This window comes from Stigmatopora argus, chromosome 3 (genome assembly GCF_051989625.1).
Source record: "Stigmatopora argus isolate UIUO_Sarg chromosome 3, RoL_Sarg_1.0, whole genome shotgun sequence".
In the NCBI taxonomy this organism is placed as follows: domain Eukaryota; kingdom Metazoa; phylum Chordata; class Actinopteri; order Syngnathiformes; family Syngnathidae; genus Stigmatopora; species Stigmatopora argus.
The window spans coordinates 15,833,415-15,848,098 of record NC_135389.1 but is presented as its reverse complement, the minus strand read 5'-3'; the positions used below and the strand labels follow the sequence as shown (position 1 = coordinate 15,848,098).

The following is a 14,684-nucleotide window of genomic DNA, read 5'->3' as shown; positions in this document are numbered from 1 at the left end:
ACAGGAGGGAAAAAATTGTAATATTAGACATACTTGTTTTGTGCTTCAGAGGGACTCAAAAATGAGTCTTTATAAACAGATCTCTAACTGCAGTCCTCAAAGGACCATATCCAGTTTATTTTCCTCTTCCACCAACACACCCAAATGACCTTGATCATTTAATTCAGATGTGGTAGAAGATACTGGAGACCTCTGCTCTATAACAACAAGTACCAAGTACAAGTAAGTTGGTGTCAGACTGTGCCATCCTCCAAAGTCCCCATATGTCAGCCTTTTTGGGGAAGTTTGTGTTGTCATCTTTAGCATTGATTTGGTAAACTTGAGTGGACCCTGAAGAGAAGCAAGATACAAAATTAGTAGGTTGAGTACACCATCTCATTTTATGAACCGCTTTGTCCTCATGGGGGTGCTGGAGCCAATCCCAGCTGACTTCAGCCCAGAGGCAGGGGGCACAAGGAGACGGACAACCATTCACACCCACACCTCGGGGGATTTTAGAGTGTCCAATCGGCTTACTATGCATGTTTCTGGAGGCCCGGGGAGAACATACAAACTCCACACAAGTTAATTACAAATCTAACTTTTGGCAGGTTCGCACGCTTTCATTGTTTTATTCTAACCTGTAAGTAAGTGATCACTTCAAGATGAGCAGATAAATGATTTTATGTTATAGTTATTTGGGATCAAATCCAGGTCATGTCCTTACATGACCTTTAAAAATAAATGAAAGTGTAATTTTTATTTTTTTTGTCATTTCATCACTTTTAACGTACAAAAAGTCTCTGATTTCTTTTGACAACATTGTTATGTGGTGGCTTACAAAATCATTATCAATGATATGCATGCAGACGAGTAATAAAAAACAAAATTATGATTAAAATAGGGGTACAGGTAGTGTCGACGCCGCAGTGACACTCTTGTTAGTGTGTTCGGGACTCAGCTCTCTCACCAATGATTTCCATATTTTACCTCACAGGTTAGTGGAGAGCCATATGTACCCATGGAAAGAGCCACATATGGCTCCCGAGCCATAGGTTCCCTACCCCTGCTCTACACCATGAAGTGGCCACACCTTACCTTGTCGTTTTTGGAAACCGTTGAGTACACACGGTTGCTTCTATTTAAGCGAAAATGACACATGAAAAGAATGAGAATGGATTTTGGTGAGTAAAATATGGCTATATTCCTAAATAATATTTCAATTGTATGAGGTTATTATTGATATTTTTTTATGTGTCGCAGCTGTAGCTGCAGTAGAGGTTTTATAGCCATAAAATAGTTTTTGAGGGTTGGATTTATTCCGACAGCTGAAGGCGTCGCTAGGAAATTCACGGACCGCCACTGGATTCTGATATTTAGATATTTAAATATTTAGATATAGAGAGAAGACCTTGGAGGCCCTGAGAGTCCACCACCTATCCTCCAGGAGAGTGGCTCTCTTAGTCATTTGTTTTATAAGTATTAAGTTGTAATTCATTGGTCCAAATTTAATAATCTGTACCACCAACTTGGGTAGCCCAGTGGATGAGTGGTTGTGTTATTTTGTGGCGATACTGTGTACAAACAAAGTGACTGATGCCGCAGTCTTCCTAATCACACATTTGATGATAAGTAATGTTGAGTCATCTGCTGTAACGGCGATGGTAAGAAAAGGCAAAGACAACCGAGGGTTAAGCTGCAAACATATCCTGACAACTCTTGTCTGAGGAAGCATTATCCAGCTCAATGACAAGTTAAATATGGGGTCGGCACTCAGTCATTCATCAATGAACATGTCTTTTCGTCATTTGAATTTGGAGCGCTTGGCAATATTAACCTTCATAACCCCCTAAGTTGCATTGGACAGCCTGGCACTGCCTTAGACTGACAGGCACAGTATTGGAGTAACTCTTGGGCGTCACTCTAATAAATGCTTTCAGGCACTTAGAGACATGGATGAAGTGTTACCACCATGACGACTGGCAAGTGAAGAGCTCTTAAAGAAAGTCATGACTACTTTTTGCAATTGTAAGTACATATATGTTTTGACGAAAGTTTGGCGACACTCTTTTTCCTTGTCGACGATAATGTCAAATATTTATTCATCTTATTAGACGTGCTTCATAACTGAGCAAAGAATACCCCGAGATTTGGTACAAACGTAAAGCTGGCATGCAAAATGACTTGAATGGCTGGACATCGTAAGGCTTTTTCTTTATAAAAAAGTGTTCTATGTAAAGTAAAGCTTTTATTTGTTTAAAAAATAAATACTATGTATTTATAGTCAGGCTTTTTTCTTTAAAAATGACCATGTATATTAAGGGTTTTTATTAAAAAATGACCATGTATAGTAAGGCTTTTTTATTTAAAAAAAACGACCATGTACAGTAAAGCGTTTTTCTTAAAAGACGACATAGTATAGTAAGGCTTTTTTTCTTAAAAAATGACATAGTATTGTAAGGCTTTTTTCTTAAAAAAAACGACATAGTATTGTAAGGCTTTTTTTCGTAAAAAACGACATAGTATAGGCTTTTTTCTTTAAAGACGACATAGTATAGTAAGGCTTATTTTCTTTAAAAACGACACAGTATAGTAAGGCTTTTTTGTCTTTAAAAACGACATAGTATAGTAAGGCTTTTTATTTACAAAAAAGACCATGTATAGTAAGGCTTTTTTCTTAAAAAATGACCATGTATAGTAAGGCTTTTTTGTTTAAAAAAGACCATGTATAGTAAGGCTTTTTTTCTTAAAAAACGACATAGTATAGTAAGGCTTTTTTTCCTAAAAAAACGACATAGTATAGTATGGCTTTTTTCCCCTAAAAAAACGACATAGTATAGCATGGCTTTTTTTCTTGAAAAACGACATAGTAGAGGAAGGCTTTTTCCCTAAAAAACGACATAGTATAGTATGGCTTTTCCCCCTAAAAAACAACATAGTATAGTATGACTTTTTTCCTTTAAAAAACGACATAGTATAGTATGGCTTTTTTTCTTAAAAAACGACATAGTATAGTATGGCTTTTTTTCTTAAAAAACGACATAGTATAGTATGGCTTTTCCCCCCTAAAAAACGACATAGTATAGCATGGCTTTTTTTCTTAAAAAACGACATAGTAGAGGAAGGCTTTTTCCCTAAAAAACGACATAGTATAGTATGGCTTTCCCCCCTAAAAAACGACATAGTATAGTATGTCTTTTTTCCTTTAAAAAAACGACATGGTATAGTAAGGCTTATTTTCTTTAAAAACGACACAGTATAGTAAGGCTTTTTTGTCTTTAAAAACGACATAGTATAGTAAGGCTTTTTATTTACAAAAAAGACCATGTATAGTAAGGCTTTTTTCTTAAAAAAATGACCATGTATAGTAAGGCTTTTTTGTTTAAAAAAGACCATGTATAGTAAGGCTTTTTTTCTTAAAAAACGACATAGTATAGTAAGGCTTTTTTTCCTAAAAAAACGACATAGTATAGTATGGCTTTTTTCCCCTAAAAAACGACATAGTATAGCATGGCTTTTTTTCTTGAAAAACGACATAGTAGAGGAAGGCTTTTTCCCTAAAAAACGACATAGTATAGTATGGCTTTCCCCCCTAAAAAACGACATAGTATAGTATGGCTTTTTTCCTTTAAAAAAACGACATAGAATAGTAAGGCTTATTTTCTTTAAAAACGACACAGTATAGTAAGGCTTTTTTGTCTTTAAAAACGACATAGTATAGTAAGGCTTTTTATTTACAAAAAAGACCATGTATAGTAAGGCTTTTTTCTTAAAAAATGACCACGTATAGTAAGGCTTTTTTGTTTAAAAAAGACCATGTATAGTAAGGCTTTTTTTCTTAAAAAACGACATAGTATAGTATGGCTTTCCCCCCCTAAAAAACGACATAGTATAGCATGGCTTTTTTTCTTAAAAAACGACATAGTAGAGGAAGGCTTTTTCCCTAAAAAACGACATAGTATAGTATGGCTTTCCCCCCTAAAAAACGACATAGTATAGTATGGCTTTTTTCCTTTAAAAAAACGACATAGTATAGTAAGGCTTATTTTCTTTAAAAACGACACAGTATAGTAAGGCTTTTTTGGCTTTAAAAACGACATAGTATAGTAAGGCTTTTTATTTACAAAAAAGACCATGTATAGTAAGGCTTTTTTCTTAAAAAATGACCATGTATAGTAAGGCTTTTTTGTTTAAAAAAGACCATGTATAGTAAGGCTTTTTTTCTTAAAAAACGACATAGTATAGTAAGGCTTTTTTTCCTAAAAAAACGACATAGTATAGTATGGCTTTTTTCCCCTAAAAAAAACGACATAGTATAGCATGGCTTTTTTTCTTGAAAAACGACATAGTAGAGGAAGGCTTTTTCCCTAAAAAACGACATAGTATAGTATGGCTTTTCCCCCTAAAAAACAACATAGTATAGTATGACTTTTTTCCTTTAAAAAACGACATAGTATAGTATGGCTTTTTTTCTTAAAAAACGACATAGTATAGTATGGCTTTTTTTCTTAAAAAACGACATAGTATAGTATGGCTTTTCCCCCCTAAAAAACGACATAGTATAGCATGGCTTTTTTTCTTAAAAAACGACATAGTAGAGGAAGGCTTTTTCCCTAAAAAACGACATAGTATAGTATGGCTTTCCCCCCTAAAAAACGACATAGTATAGTATGTATTTTTTCCTTTAAAAAAACGACATAGTATAGTAAGGCTTATTTTCTTTAAAAACGACACAGTATAGTAAGGCTTTTTTGTCTTTAAAAACGACATAGTATAGTAAGGCTTTTTATTTACAAAAAAGACCATGTATAGTAAGGCTTTTTTCTTAAAAAAATGACCATGTATAGTAAGGCTTTTTTGTTTAAAAAAGACCATGTATAGTAAGGCTTTTTTTCTTAAAAAACGACATAGTATAGTAAGGCTTTTTTTCCTAAAAAAACGACATAGTATAGTATGGCTTTTTTCCCCTAAAAAACGACATAGTATAGCATGGCTTTTTTTCTTGAAAAACGACATAGTAGAGGAAGGCTTTTTCCCTAAAAAACGACATAGTATAGTATGGCTTTCCCCCCTAAAAAACGACATAGTATAGTATGGCTTTTTTCCTTTAAAAAAACGACATAGAATAGTAAGGCTTATTTTCTTTAAAAACGACACAGTATAGTAAGGCTTTTTTGTCTTTAAAAACGACATAGTATAGTAAGGCTTTTTATTTACAAAAAAGACCATGTATAGTAAGGCTTTTTTCTTAAAAAATGACCACGTATAGTAAGGCTTTTTTGTTTAAAAAAGACCATGTATAGTAAGGCTTTTTTTCTTAAAAAACGACATAGTATAGTATGGCTTTCCCCCCCTAAAAAACGACATAGTATAGCATGGCTTTTTTTCTTAAAAAACGACATAGTAGAGGAAGGCTTTTTCCCTAAAAAACGACATAGTATAGTATGGCTTTCCCCCCTAAAAAACGACATAGTATAGTATGTCTTTTTTCCTTTAAAAAAACGACATAGTATAGTAAGGCTTATTTTCTTTAAAAACGACACAGTATAGTAAGGCTTTTTTGTCTTTAAAAACGACATAGTATAGTAAGGCTTTTTATTTACAAAAAAGACCATGTATAGTAAGGCTTTTTTCTTAAAAAATGACCATGTATAGTAAGGCTTTTTTGTTTAAAAAAGACCATGTATAGTAAGGCTTTTTTCTTAAAAAACGACATAGTATAGTAAGGCTTTTTTTCCTAAAAAAACGACATAGTATAGTATGGCTTTTTTCCCCTAAAAAAACGACATAGTATAGTATGGCTTTTTTTCTTGAAAAACGACATAGTAGAGGAAGGCTTTTTCCCTAAAAAACGACATAGTATAGTATGGCTTTTCCCCCTAAAAAACAACATAGTATAGTATGACTTTTTTCCTTTAAAAAACGACATAGTATAGTATGGCTTTTTTTCTTAAAAAACGACATAGTATAGTATGGCTTTTTTTCTTAAAAAACGACATAGTATAGTATGGCTTTTCCCCCCTAAAAACGACATAGTATAGCATGGCTTTTTTTCTTAAAAAACGACATAGTAGAGGAAGGCTTTTTCCCTAAAAAACGACATAGTATAGTATGGCTTTCCCCCCTAAAAAACGACATAGTATAGTATGTCTTTTTTCCTTTAAAAAAACGACATAGTATAGTAAGGCTTATTTTCTTTAAAAACGACACAGTATAGTAAGGCTTTTTTGTCTTTAAAAACGACATAGTATAGTAAGGCTTTTTATTTACAAAAAAGACCATTTATAGTAAGGCTTTTTTCTTAAAAAAATGACCATGTATAGTAAGGCTTTTTTGTTTAAAAAAGACCATGTATAGTAAGGCTTTTTTTCTTAAAAAACGACATAGTATAGTAAGGCTTTTTTTCCTAAAAAAACGACATAGTATAGTATGGCTTTCCCCCCCTAAAAAACGACATAGTATAGCATGGCTTTTTTTCTTAAAAAACGACATAGTAGAGGAAGGCTTTTTCCCTAAAAAACGACATAGTATAGTATGGCTTTCCCCCCTAAAAAACGACATAGTATAGTATGGCTTTTTTCCTTTAAAAAAACGACATAGTATAGTAAGGCTTATTTTCTTTAAAAACGACACAGTATAGTAAGGCTTTTTTGTCTTTAAAAACGACATAGTATAGTAAGGCTTTTTATTTACAAAAAAGACCATGTATAGTAAGGCTTTTTTCTTAAAAAATGACCATGTATAGTAAGGCTTTTTTGTTTAAAAAAGACCATGTATAGTAAGGCTTTTTTTCTTAAAAAACGACATAGTATAGTAAGGCTTTTTTTCCTAAAAAAACGACATAGTATAGTATGGCTTTTTTCCCCTAAAAAAACGACATAGTATAGCATGGCTTTTTTTCTTGAAAAACGACATAGTAGAGGAAGGCTTTTTCCCTAAAAAACGACATAGTATAGTATGGCTTTTCCCCCTAAAAAACAACATAGTATAGTATGACCTTTTTCCTTTAAAAAACGACATAGTATAGTATGGCTTTTTTTCTTAAAAAACGACATAGTATAGTATGGCTTTTTTTCTTAAAAAACGACATAGTATAGTATGGCTTTTCCCCCCTAAAAAACGACATAGTATAGCATGGCTTTTTTTCTTAAAAAACGACATAGTAGAGGAAGGCTTTTTCCCTAAAAAACGACATAGTATAGTATGGCTTTCCCCCCTAAAAAACGACATAGTATAGTATGTCTTTTTTCCTTTAAAAAAACGACATAGTATAGTAAGGCTTATTTTCTTTAAAAACGACACAGTATAGTAAGGCTTTTTTGTCTTTAAAAACGACATAGTATAGTAAGGCTTTTTATTTACAAAAAGACCATGTATAGTAAGGCTTTTTTCTTAAAAAATGACCATGTATAGTAAGGCTTTTTTGTTTAAAAAAGACCATGTATAGTAAGGCTTTTTTTCTTAAAAAACGACATAGTATAGTAAGGCTTTTTTTCCTAAAAAAAACGACATAGTATAGTATGGCTTTTTCCCCCTAAAAAACGACATAGTATAGCATGGCTTTTTTTCTTGAAAAACGACATAGTAAAGGAAGGCTTATTTTCTTTAAAAACGACACAGTATAGTAAGGCTTTTTTGTCTTTAAAAACGACATAGTATAGTAAGGCTTTTTATTTACAAAAAAGACCATGTATAGTAAGGCTTTTTTCTTAAAAAATGACCATGTATAGTAAGGCTTTTTTGTTTAAAAAAGACCATGTATAGTAAGGCTTTTTTTCTTAAAAAACGACATAGTATAGTAAGGCTTTTTTTCCTAAAAAAACTACATAGTATAGTATGGCTTTTTCCCCTAAAAAAACGACATAGTATAGCATGGCTTTTTTTCTTGAAAAACGACATAGTAGAGGAAGGCTTTTTCCCTAAAAAACGACATAGTATAGTATGGCTTTTCCCCCTAAAAAACGACATAGTATAGTATGACTTTTTTCCTTTAAAAAACGACATAGTATAGTATGGCTTTTTTTCTTAAAAAACGACATAGTATAGTAAGGCTTTTTTTCTTAAAAAACGACATAGTATAGTATGGCTTTCCCCCCCTAAAAAACGACATAGTATAGTAAGGCTTATTTTCTTTAAAAACGACACAGTATAGTAAGGCTTTTTATTTACAAAAAAGACCATGTATAGTAAGGCTTTTTTCTTAAAAAATGACCATGTATAGTAAGGCTTTTTTGTTTAAAAAAGACCATGTATAGTAAGGCTTTTTTTCTTAAAAGACGACATAGTATAGTAAGGCTTTTTTCCTAAAAAAACGACATAGTATAATATGGCTTTTTTCCCCTAAAAAAACGACATAGTATAGCATGGCTTTTTTTCTTAAAAAACGACATAGTAGAGGAAGGCTTTTTCCCTAAAAAACGACATAGTATAGTATGGCTTTCCCCCCTAAAAAACGACATAGTATAGTATGGCTTTTTTCCTTTAAAAAAACGACATAGTATAGTAAGGCTTATTTTCTTTAAAAACGACACGGTATAGTAAGGCTTTTTTGTCTTTAAAAACGACATAGTATAGTAAGGCTTTTTATTTACAAAAAAGACCATGTATAGTAAGGCTTTTTTCTTAAAAAATGACCATGTATAGTAAGGCTTTTTTGTTTAAAAAAGACCATGTATAGTAAGGCTTTTTTTCTTAAAAAACGACATAGTATAGTATGGCTTTTTCCCCCAAAAAAACGACATAGTATAGCATGGCTTTTTTTCTTGAAAAACGACGTAGTAGAGGAAGGCTTTTTCCCTAAAAAACGACATAGTATAGTATGGCTTTTCCCCCTAAAAAACGACATAGTATAGTATGACTTTTTTCCTTTAAAAAACGACATAGTATAGGATGGCTTTTTTCCTTTAAAAAAACAACATAGTATAGTAAGGCTTTTTTTCCTAAAAAACGACATAGTATAGTATGGCTTTTCCCCCCTAAAAAACGACATAGTATAGCATGGCTTTTTTTCTTAAAAAACGACATAGTAGAGGAAGGCATTTTCCCTAAAAAAACGACATAGTATAGTATGGGTTTCCCCCCTAAAAAACGACATAGTATAGTATGTCTTTTTTCCTTTAAAAAAACGACATAGTATAGTAAGGCTTATTTTCTTTAAAAACGACACAGTATAGTAAGGCTTTTTTGTCTTTAAAAACGACATAGTATAGTAAGGCTTTTTATTTACAAAAAAGACCATGTATAGTAAGGCTTTTTTCTTAAAAAATGACCATGTATAGTAAGGCTTTTTTGTTTAAAAAAGACCATGTATAGTAAGGCTTTTTTTCTTAAAAAACGACATAGTATAGTAAGGCTTTTTTTCCTAAAAAAACTACATAGTATAGTATGGCTTTTTCCCCTAAAAAAACGACATAGTATAGCATGGCTTTTTTTCTTGAAAAACGACATAGTAGAGGAAGGCTTTTTCCCTAAAAAACGACATAGTATAGTATGGCTTTTCCCCCTAAAAAACGACATAGTATAGTATGACTTTTTTCCTTTAAAAAACGACATAGTATAGTATGGCTTTTTTTCTTAAAAAACGACATAGTATAGTATGGCTTTCCCCCCCTAAAAAACGACATAGTATAGTATGGCTTTTTCCCCCAAAAAAACGACATAGTATAGCATGGCTTTTTTTCTTGAAAAACGACGTAGTAGAGGAAGGCTTTTTCCCTAAAAAACGACATAGTATAGTATGGCTTTTCCCCCTAAAAAACGACATAGTATAGTATGACTTTTTTCCTTTAAAAAACGACATAGTATAGGATGGCTTTTTTCCTTTAAAAAAACAACATAGTATAGTAAGGCTTTTTTTCCTAAAAAACGACATAGTATAGTATGGCTTTTCCCCCCTAAAAAACGACATAGTATAGCATGGCTTTTTTTCTTAAAAAACGACATAGTAGAGGAAGGCATTTTCCCTAAAAAAACGACATAGTATAGTATGGGTTTCCCCCCTAAAAAACGACATAGTATAGTATGTCTTTTTTCCTTTAAAAAAACGACATAGTATAGTAAGGCTTATTTTCTTTAAAAACGACACAGTATAGTAAGGCTTTTTTGTCTTTAAAAACGACATAGTATAGTAAGGCTTTTTATTTACAAAAAAGACCATGTATAGTAAGGCTTTTTTCTTAAAAAATGACCATGTATAGTAAGGCTTTTTTGTTTAAAAAAGACCATGTATAGTAAGGCTTTTTTTCTTAAAAAACGACATAGTATAGTAAGGCTTTTTTTCCTAAAAAAACTACATAGTATAGTATGGCTTTTTCCCCTAAAAAAACGACATAGTATAGCATGGCTTTTTTTCTTGAAAAACGACATAGTAGAGGAAGGCTTTTTCCCTAAAAAACGACATAGTATAGTATGGCTTTTCCCCCTAAAAAACGACATAGTATAGTATGACTTTTTTCCTTTAAAAAACGACATAGTATAGTATGGCTTTTTTTCTTAAAAAACGACATAGTATAGTATGGCTTTCCCCCCCTAAAAAACGACATAGTATAGTAAGGCTTATTTTCTTTAAAAACGACACAGTATAGTAAGGCTTTTTATTTACAAAAAAGACCATGTATAGTAAGGCTTTTTTCTTAAAAAATGACCATGTATAGTAAGGCTTTTTTGTTTAAAAAAGACCATGTATAGTAAGGCTTTTTTTCTTAAAAAACGACATAGTATAGTAAGGCTTTTTTTCCTAAAAAAACGACATAGTATAATATGGCTTTTTTCCCCTAAAAAAACGACATAGTTAGCATGGCTTTTTTTCTTGAAATACGACATAGTAGAGGAAGGCTTTTTCCCTAAAAAACGACATAGTATAGTATGACTTTTTTCCTTTAAAAAACGACATAGTATAGTATGGCTTTTTTTCTTAAAAAACGACATAGTATAGTAAGGCTTTTTTTCTTAAAAAACGACATAGTATAGTATGGCTTTTCCCCCCTAAAAAACGACATAGTATAGCATGGCTTTTTTTCTTAAAAAACGACATAGTAGAGGAAGGCTTTTTCCCTAAAAAACGACATAGTATAGTATGGCTTTCCCCCCTAAAAAACGACATAGTATAGTATGTCTTTTTTCCTTTAAAAAAATGACATAGTATAGTAAGGCTTATTTTCTTTAAAAACGACACAGTATAGTAAGGCTTTTTTGTCTTTAAAAACGACATAGTATAGTAAGGCTTTTTATTTACAAAAAAGACCATGTATAGTAAGGCTTTTTTCTTAAAAAATGACCATGTATAGTAAGGCTTTTTTGTTTAAATAAGACCATGTATAGTAAGGCTTTTTTACTTAAAAAACGACATAGTATAGTAAGGCTTTTTTTCCTAAAAAAACGACATAGTATAGTATGGCTTTTTTCCCCTAAAAAAACGACATAGTATAGCATGGCTTTTTTTCTTGAAAAACGACATAGTAGAGGAAGGCTTTTTCCCTAAAAAACGACATAGTATAGTATGGCTTTCCCCCCTAAAAAACGACATAGTATAGTATGGCTTTTTTCCTTTAAAAAAACGACATAGTATAGTAAGGCTTTTTTTCCTAAAAAACGACATAGTATAGTATGGCTTTTCCCCCCTAAAAAACGACATAGTATAGCATGGCTTTTTTTCTTAAAAAATGACATAGTATAGTAAGGCTTTTTTTCTTAAAAAACGACATAGTATAGTATGGCTTTTCCCCCCTAAAAAACGACATAGTATAGTAAGGCTTATTTTCTTTAAAAACGACACAGTATAGTAAGGCTTTTTATTTACAAAAAAGACCATGTATAGTAAGGCTTTTTTCTTAAAAAATGACCATGTATAGTAAGGCTTTTTTGTTTAAAAAAGACCATGTATAGTAAGGCTTTTTTTCTTAAAAAACGACATAGTATAGTATGGCTTTTTTCCCCTAAAAAAACGACATAGTATAGCATGGCTTTTTTTCTTGAAAAACGACATAGTAGAGGAAGGCTTTTTCCCTAAAAAACGACATAGTATAGTATGGCTTTTCCCCCTAAAAAACGACATAGTATAGTATGACTTTTTTCCTTTAAAAAACAACATAGTATAGTATGGCTTTTTTTCTTAAAAAACGACATAGTATAGTAAGGCTTTTTTTCTTAAAAAACGACATATTATAGTATGGCTTTTCCCCCCTAAAAAACGACATAGTATAGTATGTCTTTTTTCCTTTAAAAAAATGACATAGTATAGTAAGGCTTATTTTCTTTAAAAACGACACAGTATAGTAAGGCTTTTTTGTCTTTAAAAACGACATAGTATAGTAAGGCTTTTTATTTACAAAAAAGACCATGTATAGTAAGGCTTTTTTCTTAAAAAATGACCATGTATAGTAAGGCTTTTTTGTTTAAAAAAGACCATGTATAGTAAGGCTTTTTTTCTTAAAAAACAACATAGTATAGTAAGGCTTTTTTTCCTAAAAAAACGACATAGTATAGTATGGCTTTTTCCCCCCAAAAAAACGACATAGTATAGCATGGCTTTTTTTCTTGAAAAACGACATAGTAGAGGAAGGCTTTTTCCCTAAAAAACGACATAGTATAGTATGGCTTTTCCCCCTAAAAAACGACATAGTATAGTATGACTTTTTTCCTTTAAAAAACGACATAGTATAGTATGGCTTTTTTTCTTAAAAAACGACATAGTATAGTAAGGCTTTTTTTCTTAAAAAACGACACAGTATAGTAAGGCTTTTTTGTCTTTAAAAACGACATAGTATAGTAAGGCTTTTTTCTTAAAAATTGACCATGTATAGTAAGGCTTTTTTGTTTAAAAAAGACCATGTATAGTAAGGCTTTTTTACTTAAAAAACGACATAGTATAGTATGGCTTTTTCCCCCCCAAAAAACGACATAGTAGAGGAAGGCTTTTTCCCTAAAAAACGACATAGTATAGTATGGCTTTCCCCCCTAAAAAACGACATAGTATAGTATGGCTTTTTTCCTTTAAAAAAACGACATAGTATAGTAAGGCTTTTTTTCCTAAAAAAATGACATAGTATAGTATGGCTTTTTCCCCTAAAAAAACGACATAGTATAGCATGGCTTTTTTTCTTGAAAAACGACATAGTAGAGGAAGGCTTTTTCCCTAAAAAACGACATAGTATAGTATGGCTTTTCCCCCTAAAAAACGACATAGTATAGTATGGCTTTTTTCCTTTAAAAAAACGACATAGTATAGTAAGGCTTTTTTTCCTAAAAAAACGACATAGTATAGCATGGCTTTTTTTCTTGAAAAACGACATAGTAGAGGAAGCCTTTTTTTCTTAAAAAACATTTCAGAAGACACTGGTCCAGTGGCAAGAACAATGGGTTGAAATTGAAGTTGGACACAAGTTCAAATCTGGAGTGAGTTCTGACCCATTGTCTTTGCCACTGGACCACAGTGACTTCTGAATAATGTGATTGGAAGTTATATCTATCCTTTTCATTACCTCAATAAACAATTTGAGAATTGCAAAGAGTGGAATTGAACTCACTCCTGATTTGAACTTGAGTCCACCAGAAGTTCTGACCCATTGTCTTTGCCACTGGACCACAGTGACTTCTGAAATGATGTGATTGGAAGTTATATCTATCCTTTTCATTACCTCAATAAACAATTTGAGAATTGCAAAGAGTGGAATTGAACTCACTCCTGATTTGAACTTGAGTCCACCTGAAGTTCTGACCCATTGTCTTTGCCACTGGACCACAGTGACTTCTGAAATAATGTGATTGGAAGTTATATCTATCCTTTTCATTACCTCAATAAACAATTTGAGAATTGCAAATAGTGGAATTGAACTCACTCCTGATTTGAACTTGAGTCCACCTGAAGTTCTGACCCATTGTCTTTGCCACTGGACCACAGTGACTTCTGAAATAATGTGATTGGAAGTTATATCTATCCTTTTCATTACCTCAATAAACAATTTGAGAATTGCAAATAGTGGAATTGAACTCACTCCTGATTTGAACTTGAGTCCACCTGAAGTTCTGACCCATTGTCTTTGCCACTGGACCACAGTGACTTCTGAAATAATGTGATTGGAAGTTATATCTATCCTTTTCATTACCTCAATAAACAATTTGAGAATTGCAAATAGTGGAATTGAACTCACTCCTGATATGAACTTGAGTGCACCTGAAGTTCTGACCCATTGTCTTTGCCACTGGACCACAGTGACTTCTGAAATGATGTGATTGGAAGTTATATCTATCCTTTTCATTACCTCAATAAACAATTTGAGAATTGCAAATAGTGGAATTGAACTCACTCCTGATATGAACTTGAGTGCACCTGAAGTTCTGACCCATTGTCTTTGCCACTGGACCACAGTGACTTCTGAAATGATGTGATTGGAAGTTATATCTATCCTTTTCATTACCTCAATAAACAATTTGAGAATTGCAAATAGTGGAATTGAACTCACTCCTGATTTGAACTTGAGTCCACCTGAAGTTCTGACCCATTGTCTTTGCCACTGGACCACAGTGACTTCTGAAATAATGTGATTGGAAGTTATATCTATCCTTTTCATTACCTCAATAAACAATTTGAGAATTGCAAATAGTGGAATTGAACTCACTCCTGATTTGAACTTGAGTCCACCTGAAGTTCTGACCCATTGTCTTTGCCACTGGACCACAGTGACTTCTGAAATAATGTGATTGGAAGT

General features: G+C 32.3%; 1 long non-coding RNA gene across 2 annotated transcripts in view; it reads left to right on the top strand.

Moving 5' to 3' along the window:
* The first annotated feature begins 1,942 nt into the window (after window positions 1-1,942).
* The window catches only part of LOC144071475 (uncharacterized), a 106,193-nt gene continuing 93,451 nt past the window's right edge, over window positions 1,943-14,684 (top strand). For both annotated transcript variants that reach the window (XR_013299643.1, XR_013299640.1), the window contains exon 1: window positions 1,943-2,007. This is a non-coding gene — a long non-coding RNA (uncharacterized LOC144071475). The remainder of the gene's footprint in view (window positions 2,008-14,684) is intronic.